At 40.3% G+C, this 10,031-nt stretch overlaps 1 long non-coding RNA gene across 2 annotated transcripts; it reads left to right on the forward strand.

Annotated features, from left to right (window-relative positions):
- The first annotated feature begins 9 nt into the window (after positions 1 to 9).
- Positions 10 to 8,426, forward strand: LOC111558760. 2 transcript variants are annotated; one of them, XR_006593331.1, is made up of 4 exons: positions 10 to 192; positions 2,596 to 2,777; positions 5,031 to 5,196; positions 7,006 to 8,426. It is a non-coding gene; the product is annotated as an uncharacterized LOC111558760 (long non-coding RNA). The 2 variants fall into 2 exon arrangements; XR_002739898.2 differs by lacking the exon at positions 2,596 to 2,777 and having other exon boundaries at positions 15 to 192.
- Positions 8,427 to 10,031: the final 1,605 nt, after the last annotated feature.

Consider the following 10,031-nt stretch of genomic DNA (forward strand, 5'->3'; position numbering starts at 1 on the left):
GAAGTGTTCTTTTCTCAAAGCAACCGTACCGGCTGCAACCGTTCAGCCTCAAGGTTCCGCTAATTCCCTGGCTGCTAATGAGCTTCAGTCCCAGACCCTGAGGACGCGTCTAAACTTCGGGAGGAATTTTAGTTTGTGCCCTTTGGCAGGCAGGGGAAAGATCTTGGTCATTCTGTGTACTGGGATGCGTTTGTAAGTATGTTTTCATTACAATGAATCAGCACCTGACCCAGAAAAACACTATGGACACTGAAGCAAGACTACAGAGAAAATATTGAAATATTTAAATTTGGGTTGAAAAATCTGTTTGGTTTTCTCATCTGTGCAGTGAAGGGCTTAGGCTGGGTGATCTCTAGATTCTCGTCCATAGCTGGAAGTTGTAGGATTTTACTCTGCCATCATTCCGCTGCTGTGTTGGTTTCAACATCCACATAGGTATACTTAATTTTTCTGCATAATTCCTTAGGATAATGGAGTTGCGGGGTGTGGGGGAGGGATTTTATGAAGCCCTTCTGACTTCACAGGATGGCTAAAATGTGTTCAGGGTTCTGCTCCAATCTTTCTCACAGAAGTTGTTTTCCAATCTAACACTTGAGGGAGAACTACTGATATCAGTCTTAACAGCACCTCTTTGAGTAGGAACACAATCCAATCCGATCTCCCTATGTGCTTTCTCCAGCCATTTTCTCCTAAAATGTGGTATTCTCACATGGTTCAGGATCTTGGCTGCTTACAGGCAAAGACAGGGAGATTGATTATATGGTTCCTTGAAATCTAATCCAGTCAGAGGAGCTGCCAAATCTAAATCATTTGTGAACATTTTGGGGATTTAGAGGCTAGTTTTGGATAGGGCTTTTCCATAAACACCCCTATCCTTCCCCTTTCATTCTCCATGAAGTTGATGGTCTCCCTATTTCATGTGTTCCAAGAAAACTTGACCAAAGTACATAACAAGAGTACCATGTCTAATATGTGACAAATGAGTCTTGATACCTGTTGAGAATTAGGGATTTCTGGGTCAACAAGTGTGTTAAGTAGTGATAGCTTTGAGGAGGCACTATATTAGTTTCTTGTGGCTGCTTTCACACATTTCCACAAACTTGGTGGCTTAAAACAACAGAAATTCATTACCTCACAGTTCTGGAAGTCAGAAGTCCAAAACCAATATTATTTGGCTGAAATTGAGGTATTTTCAGGGACATAGTCTCTCTGGCTGCTTTAGGGGAGAATCCATTTCTTGTATTTTCCAGCTTCTGGTGTCTGTTGGCATTCCTTGGCTTGTAGCCACATCACTCCAGTCTTCAAGGCCAGCATCTTCAAATGTCTCTCTGTTCTATCTTCATTTCACCTTTTCTTTGTTTATGTAAGATCTCCTACTATCTCCCTCTACTATATGTGATCACATTCAGGGCCAATCTGGATAATCCAGGATAATATCCCAATTTCAAGATCTTTAATTTAGTTATATGTGCAATTAAAAATTTAAATTTATTTAACCATATAAAGTAGCATTGTTCCATTTTATATGCTTATTTTACCATAGAAAGTAACAGTCACAGGTTCCAGGGATTAGCATGTGGCTGTCTTTTATTTGGGAAGGTAGGTGCTTTTTGCAGCCTACCAGACGTACTATGGAATCCATCCTTGTCACATGTTCATGAATTTTAAAAATCCCCAGGCATGTGGTTCTGCAGGACACCTCCAGCTGTACCAATGGACTTTAATTAAACAAGCTCTCTCCAAATCTAAGGCATTGTCTGTGAAATCTTAAGGCCTTAAAGAGGCCTTGGTCCTCTCTGAATCATGTACTACCCCCCTAACTGGTCTCCCTGCTTCCATCCCTTACACAGTAGTCTCATAAAATGAAACCTCATCTTGACAGAGTAATAAATTCCTGGATTGTTTTCCTGAAATAGTAAGCATTAAATGGCTTTTCAAAGGTTTTTACAATTTGGCTCAAACCTACCTCATGTCCAGTTATTCTTTTTAAAACATTGAAGTTACAGCTGGTCTCTGAATATGCAAACCTCTTGTAAGCCTCTATTCCCTTCTCTATTATGTTAGCACTATCTGGAAAGCCTTCTTTTTTTCCCTCTTTCTGGCAAGCCACCATTCATCCTTTAAGATTCAGGATCATTTGTCAAATCCAGTTTTCTGAAGCAGAGTAAATCTGTCACGCCCTTCTCTGAACCCCCACACCACTTTGTACATCCTTCTACTGGAGGAAGGAAAAGAAAGGAATGCTTGCTGAATGCCTACCATGGGCCAGGCCATATGCTAAATGCTTGAAAACATTGAACTTTGTCTGAGCCCTGGGCTCGAAAAAAGGAGCCACAGTTGAGAAACTCCCTCACCCTTTTGTGTTAAAAAAAAACAAAAACAAAAGCAAACAAACAAACAAAAACCAGCTAATTGTAAAAGGACCACATTGCACTGGCATATTTTGAGATGAGACCCTATCCATACTTCCTCATGACTCCCATAAGACTGGTGATGATTCCTTTGTTCACTTGCCATTATAAAAGTTTCTTTTCTTTGAGCAGTCTCCCTATGGCTATAGCCTGAATTCTGTGAAATTGGTTTTGTTCTTAATAGTTTACAGATGAGAAAACCAAAGCTCAGCTGCATGGCATAAGATGGTACCAGTAAGAAGGAAAAATGTGATTCCCTCCCAAGTCTGTGTGTCTTCAGTCTAGGCTCTTATCACAGCTCTCAGACATGGGATGTGATTTACCTGTTTACAGGTCTGCTTCAGACCATGAAACCTTCAAAACCAGGTACGTCCAGGGCTCCAATTAATCTTAATCCTTGTTTGCTAAATGAATTCCTGAATAAACCGTGTAAATTCCCACTGAGATAGTGTTGAAGTGTTTCTAACTTTCTTTTTAACCTAAGCCTCTTTTTGATAAGTAGGAAAAATAAATGTGAAAGGCTGAAATTTTGAGCCAAAGGAGAATTTACATTTTAAGTGTATAAGATAGTGCTTTATCCTAAGGAATGGGGCCCTCTGAGGAATTTCAGGCCTGATGAGGAGGGATGGTTGTGAAGGGGGGGAGGGTAATATCCCTTCCAAAACCTCCAGCCTTCTAAAGCCCTCAACTGGCAGAATGTCCTCAGAGAAGTAGATGATCCACTTGAGAATGGAAGCTCTTCATTGTCCACTGTGTCACATTTAGTATTCTACCTCAAGATCTGGTGCTGGGAGGTGTTAGCAAGAAAACATCTCAGGTTAATTGCCTGCTTCTGTTGTAGGATTCTCTCTAGAATCATATCCTCTCAATGGAGGAGGCCCAAGGGGTCATCTTATCCAGTCCCCTGACAAAGTAGATTGCATCTCAGTCACATGGGAACCTATGCCTTCTTAAGGATTTATTTTAGACACTAACAATGCTCATGTAGGACGTTATTATTCGTGTCTAGCCTGCATGTTTGTGCTGCAGTAGCAGTGTGCCTTCTTTCAGCTCTCTGCTGAAATGGCAGACAATATTATGGATTCAAAGCTCCCACTCAACTCTTAGTCTACCTGAAGAAGGCCTCTGTTTTAATGCTCAGATTATGTATTCTTTCCTAACAAAGCCAGACATTCCTCTATTTTTAGCATAGAAGGTTAGATTGGAGCAGTGCACACTGGCTGAGAGAGGGTATTACCACCTTTAGGGGTCTATCATCATTTCTCTAAGGCTTTCTTTCAAACATTTCTGGATTCAGACCAATTGTGAGAAATACATTTTACTTCATGACTTATTTCACACATACATATATATAACTGAAATAAAGTTTCCACAAAAGAGTATTTAACCTTACTACATGCAATTCTAGTTTATTCAGTTTCATTTTATAGTTTATTTACTTTCATGTAAGGGGTTCATGGACATATACTGCCAATACCTGAGAATCAAAACCTTCTATTCCCACACTTAGCCTGGACATTGAAAACTAAAACTACACCTTACTGTCTAAACAAATATGACTTTGCTATTCTGTTGTCTTCATTAGCTTGACTTTACTTTTCCAGGGCTCCCCTGCTCAGGCAAATGTTTTATTACAGGAGCATCCTAAAAAAATCCAACAACTAACTCTTCAGTTGAAAGCATCAACAGGGAGTTTAAAATCCCCTGAGTCTTTTAATCTCTCACTTCTAAATCCTTGTCTTGCTGTTTTCATCAATCCTGGACTGTTATGTTATGCTCATTACCTAATTCTAATCAAGTCCTAGCATTAAAAGACCTACCTTGTGGTGCCTGGGTGGCTCAGTTGGTTGAGTGTCCAATTTCAGCTCAGATCATGATCTCATGGCTTGTGAGTTTGAGCCCCACGTCAGGCTCTATGCTGACAGCTCACAGCCTGGAGTTTGCTTTGGATTCTGTGTCTCCCTCTCTCTCTACCCACCCCCCAAACTCGTGCTCTGTCTCTCTCTCAAAAATAAATAAACATTAAAATAAAGACCTACCTTAAACCAAACTTCTAGTTCTCAAGTTCTAATTTTGCCTTCCCTCCCTCTGAGACATCTCTGCCAAAGCTTTGCATAGGTGGTGTTCTTCTTCACCCTAGTAAGGAATAAACTCAGCGTGGTCTATCAACAGTCTGTGTTGGTAATATTTAGGAAGCCACCTTTTGACATACTACATGATGCAAATACAACATGGGGTTTATTGGGGGAAAACTTACAACTAGGCTGAGAAGTGGATGAGCACACACAGTCTCCTGATTTCTCCTTGTTCCTTGGCATATGGCAGTCACAGAAGTGTGCATTAAGGCCAGCAAAGAGGGGCCTGCTTGGACAGTAGGCTATCTGTGCAACTATGAGCATTCCAGGCTAGCACAAGCTGTGCTTCCACCTTGGGAAAAAGAGCTAAGGTGACACCTAGTGTCTCTAAGTAACAGGAAATGTATCAGTGATCTCCCAGATCAGTAACAATGCTAAGGAGTATGCATGCCCAGGGCCAAGGTCTACATACTAAGGGCCCTAGGAAGAAGAGCCTTTCCTGCCAAGAACACTGACAGCAGCCAGAGGTCTTGTTTTCCCCCAGCTAGCTCAGTATAGCACATCCAGCTCTCAACTGAGCTACTGAAAAGGGGAAGAAATGAGGCTCCAGGACTATCCAGACTCGTCTCACGTCAATTATCTGGAAGTGATTCCACAAATGACTACTGGGTTGCAACCTGCAGTTTAAAAAGCACTGTTCTAATATTTGGGTAAGTAATATGTTCATTATATTGATTGTGGCCATGATTTTATGAGTATATACATATACCAAACTTGTCAAATTTTATACTTTAATACAGTTTATTGTATGAAAATTATACCCCATTAAAGCTAATAAAAGGAGTAGATAACAGTAGAAGGTATATATGCAACAAGGTTGGTCATATGTTGATAATTGGTAAAGCTACTTTTGCCTGTGTTTGGAAATCTCCTGCATAATTTTTAAATGCATTTTACAGCACAGAAACAAAACTTCAAAAACAAAGAACCTGTGCTAAGGATCTGAACCATATCTGTACAGTTCTTATAAGGAATGTGGAGAGTGAAAGTTGCTTCAAGGCTCCAACAGACACAAATTTCTTTAGGACCTTCTGTTAACCTTTGTGAAAAAAAATTCTAATATCCTAAGGGCATAGGAGAAATATGGAGACTAAGTGCAATTCATGTATTCAGTAATTCATCAACGAAATATTAATTGAGCACCCATATGTAGCAGGCATTCTACTAGGGGATGCATCACTGGACAAAATTAAAGTCCTGGCCCTTATGGAGCCTACATTCTAGTGGAAGGAAAATGACAACTTATAAGAAAACAAGTACTGTGTAATATGATTTCAGATAATGATAAGAGCTATGGAAAAGAAAGTAGGTACAGGCTAAGACAAGGAGTCCAGGGAATACCTCTAAAGGATGGGTTAAGTCTAGAGTTGGTATTGAAATATTGGAAAGGGAGACAGGGGAAGGAATAAGAAAAGAGGATTAGATACTAGAAATCAAGACTATTTACTAGATATTGGAGGAAAAGTGCTAAAGATAAGGGAGCTATCACTCAAGTGAAAGGTGTCAAAGCCCCTCCCCTTAACCCCACTAATAGAAGGGCACAAATACAGGGAATCTGGGCCGGTGCTGTTAGAATAGTAACAACATAGTGGTTGCTGGTTGGTTACCTGTCTCTCACTTTTCATTTGTCCAGTGATCCAGCTGTGCCATATGTTGCTCAGCATTTGATTTTGTATTAGGTTGGAAAGCCAGAGCTTGGGATTGGGCATCAAGGAGCTGAGAATTGTTAAATCCTGATCCTTACTGACCAGGGTTGGGAGACTGCTTCACTTGGGGAAGTGTGACCTCACATGGATCCTCAATACTACTACCATGCCTTATTATCACTTTACCACCTCCCCACTTTGTGTTGTTTTAATTATATTCTTCCAAACAAGTTTACATTTACAGAATATATAAATTGTCATTCTACATACATTTGACCATATAAATATTAGGGATATTTTTGAACTATATACATCTGACCATATAAATATTAGGGATATTTTGAACAGTCTTTTTTTGTGGGAATCCTCCTTCCCATTATTCTCATAATTCACGTTGATGCTATTATATATCTTTCCCTGCACATAACCAAATATTCTTATGCACATATTGTTTGTTTTCCAAAATGAGATCATATCATAAAGACTTTCCTGCATATTTCATTCAGCAATATCTCATTAAAGCCCCTTCAAGTCATCTGATATAGCTGAAATTGTTTCTTTTCAGGAACATACTGTAGTTTTTTCAACTGTTCCTTATTCTGAGCATTCGCTTTGTTGCCAACTTTTTGCCACTAAGAACTATGATGAAATAATATTTTTGTACAGATTTGCTGGAGAGGTATTGTTGCCATACATAACTCATAGGGTTATACTTGGTGGCCTTGCCAAGAAGGATAAACAGGCTCTTCAATTTTTTTAAACTCTTATTTGTACTGTTTGCCAATTTCTGTGGTTTAAACACTTTCATTCTAGGCAATGTCAAGCTACCAATGTGAAATCATTGAACACACTGTTGGGAAGAGATGCAGACAATTGGCTTCAGCCTATAAGAACCAGCTCCAGAACAGCACTTTGAGGACTAATAGAAAATATGGTATTATATTCCTATTTTTTATTTGTTAATTTCTTTTCATGGGAGAAAGAGGAACACTTACTGGCAGGTCCACACTGCAAAACTCTGTAGGCACTATTCACATCTACATGAAGGATGGTATCCAGAGTTTTACAAAGCATAACTGTTCTTGGTGACCCTACTTCCTAGTACCCCTAAAATGATAACATTAGCTTCCTTTTAAGGCTAGCATAAGGGTACAAGGCAGAAGAAGTTCTAAAGTTCAGCATGTAGCAGAATCACCTGGAATACTGGTTAAAACTAAAATTACTGGGCTTTACACTGAGTCTCTGACTCTGTAGGTCTGGAGTAGGGCCTGATATTTTGCATTTCTAAGTTCCCAAAATGGTGGTGACATTGTCGACTTAGGGACCACCTTTTAAGGACTGCTGATATAGAATAAACTAAATGTTTTCTCTGTGAGCAGGAAATACATGGCTGGGCCACTTAACTAGAATGCCTGCCTTAGGGAGTAAGGGTTCAGGGTAGAGTGGAGTCCCAAACTCTGATGCCTATTGGGGCTTGGCTGGCAACAGAAGTATGTGTAGTGGCTAGCTGGGGTGTAGAAAATGTTATGTTTAGGATAAATTTATTGGTTTTGAGGTTTAGGATCCTTATAAAGGACAAACTGACCAAAGTCAAGGACACTGATGGAGTAAGAGCTAGGCACTGAGGCTAGGAGATGGGGTCGAAAAGAGCAGCCCAGGACCACAGTGTAAAAGATATATTAAAAGAGGAAGAGGGACAGTCTCTATCCCTCTTTCTTTCTAATACTCCCTACTTTCACACTTTAATATCTGCTTCAGGATCCTCAAATTCCAGGGTATTAATAGAGACTGTTGGGTGAGATTAAAGGTACAGAGGTGTGAGAAGGTGTATTGGCTTCCACTCAGCACTGGTGTGAAAGGGCTTGCTTAGCTTGCAAGCCTGATTCCAGAGAATGTAGTGTCATGAGCTCTGCACTAGATGGCAGGGTACCTTAGTGTTCCTGTTCCTTTTCCTCCCTCAAGACAGTGAGCCAGATCTTTCTCTGGACTTTATTTTGACTTATCTGTAAAATGAGAGCTTTGGGATAGATTACACTGATGAGAGATAGAAGCAGAAAAATGTTCACCTTTACCCCAGAAGGCTGACCTATAGCTTGCATAGTTTTGATAAGGATCAAATACATGCTAGTTGCTACATTCTTTTTTAAAAATCTTTTTTAATGTTTATTTATATTTGAGAGAAAGACAGTGTATGAACGGAGGAGGGGCAGAGAGACAGAGACAGAATCTGAAATAGGCTCCAGGCTCCAAGCTGTCAGCACAGAGCCCAATGTGGGGCTGGAACTCACAAGCAATGAGATCATGACCTGAGTTGAAGTCAGACGTTTAACTGACTGAGCCACCCAGGTGCCCCAGCTAGTTGCTACATTCTTAAAGGGTCTCATGACTGCCTGTAAATCTCACCTATAGTTAATATCTAACTGAATGATAAGCACCAGAGAAATCTTGTGGAGGTAGTTTAATGAGTAGAAATTCGAAGAAAACATGATCTGATACTCCCTGCATGTCCCCTTCCCCTTGAGCACTAAGCATATAACCACCAGCTTCATACAGAAGAAGTGAAGCTCTTTCTGCCCACGGGTCCTGTCCCCATGCTACTTAAATAAACTTACTAATATGTATCATAAAACATCTCAAGAATTCTTTCCTGATTGATGCATTCAGTGATCACTCAACAACATCATCAGGCCACTTCTATGAGCTCTACATGGCAAGGTGTGGTTCCTCTTGGGGGCTGGTTTTGGAATTAAGGACTGGAGACATTTTTTGAGTACCAGGAGACTGGACTAATGGGCTTGCTGCCTCCCCATAACTGACTACTATCTTGGCAAGGATGGACTTTCCACTCTTCCCTCTCCACTACCACCCTAGTCCCAGCAGTCACTCACTTCCAGTCATCTCAGGGGCCCCAGCTAAGTACCAAACCCTCATTGCCATCATACCCTGTGCTGTGTGTGTGTGTGTGTGTGTGTGTGTGTGTGTGTGTGTGTGTGTTTGAGGGGTGTGGGATAGCCCATAGGGCATAATGCTAAAATGGATTAAGAAGCTAACAACCCAAGATTTGAACACTTACCTCCCCATCTTTAACATGGGCTATGTCTTATCATGCCAGAGTTGTAATACATGCAAATGAGTTGGCAAAACATTTCTCAGGAGTATTGAAGTATTGTAAGCAAAGAGCTGGATCCAGAGTCAACCAGTCTGGGCTTGAATCCTATCTAGGCCACTTTTCAGTTCTTTGACCTTGAGCTATTTATCTCACTCAGCCTCAGAGTTTTCATTTGTAACATTTTTTTGGCTAATAATATCCACTAGACCAGGATTCTCAACCTCAGCACTATTGACATTGATGTAAATAATTCTTTATTGGAGTTGTCTTGTGCATTGAGGGATGTTTAACAGCATCCCTGATTCCTATCCACAAGATGTTAGTAGCACTCTCCACCCCCCCCAAGTTGTGACAATAAAAATGACATCCCATTCATTGCCAAATGTCCCCAGTGGGTAAACCACCTCAGTTGAGAAGCACTCTCCTAGAACATGGAGTTACTGGGGAGAATGGAATATACAAGCACATTGCATTTTTTTTAATTGGTATAACTGACTTTTATTTTTTTAATTTAATTTTTAATTTTAAAAATTTACATCCAAATTAGTTAGCATATAGTACAACAATGATTTCAGGAGTAGATTCCTTAGTGCCCTTTACCCATTTACCCCATGTCCCCTCCCACAACCCCTCCAGTAACCCTCAGTTTGTTCTCCATATTTATGAGTCACTTCTATTTTGTCTCCCTCTCTGTTTTTATATTATTTTTGTTTCCCTTCCCTTATGTTCA

The sequence above is a fragment of the Felis catus genome, chromosome X (genome assembly GCF_018350175.1).
Source record: "Felis catus isolate Fca126 chromosome X, F.catus_Fca126_mat1.0, whole genome shotgun sequence".
Classification (NCBI taxonomy): domain Eukaryota; kingdom Metazoa; phylum Chordata; class Mammalia; order Carnivora; family Felidae; genus Felis; species Felis catus.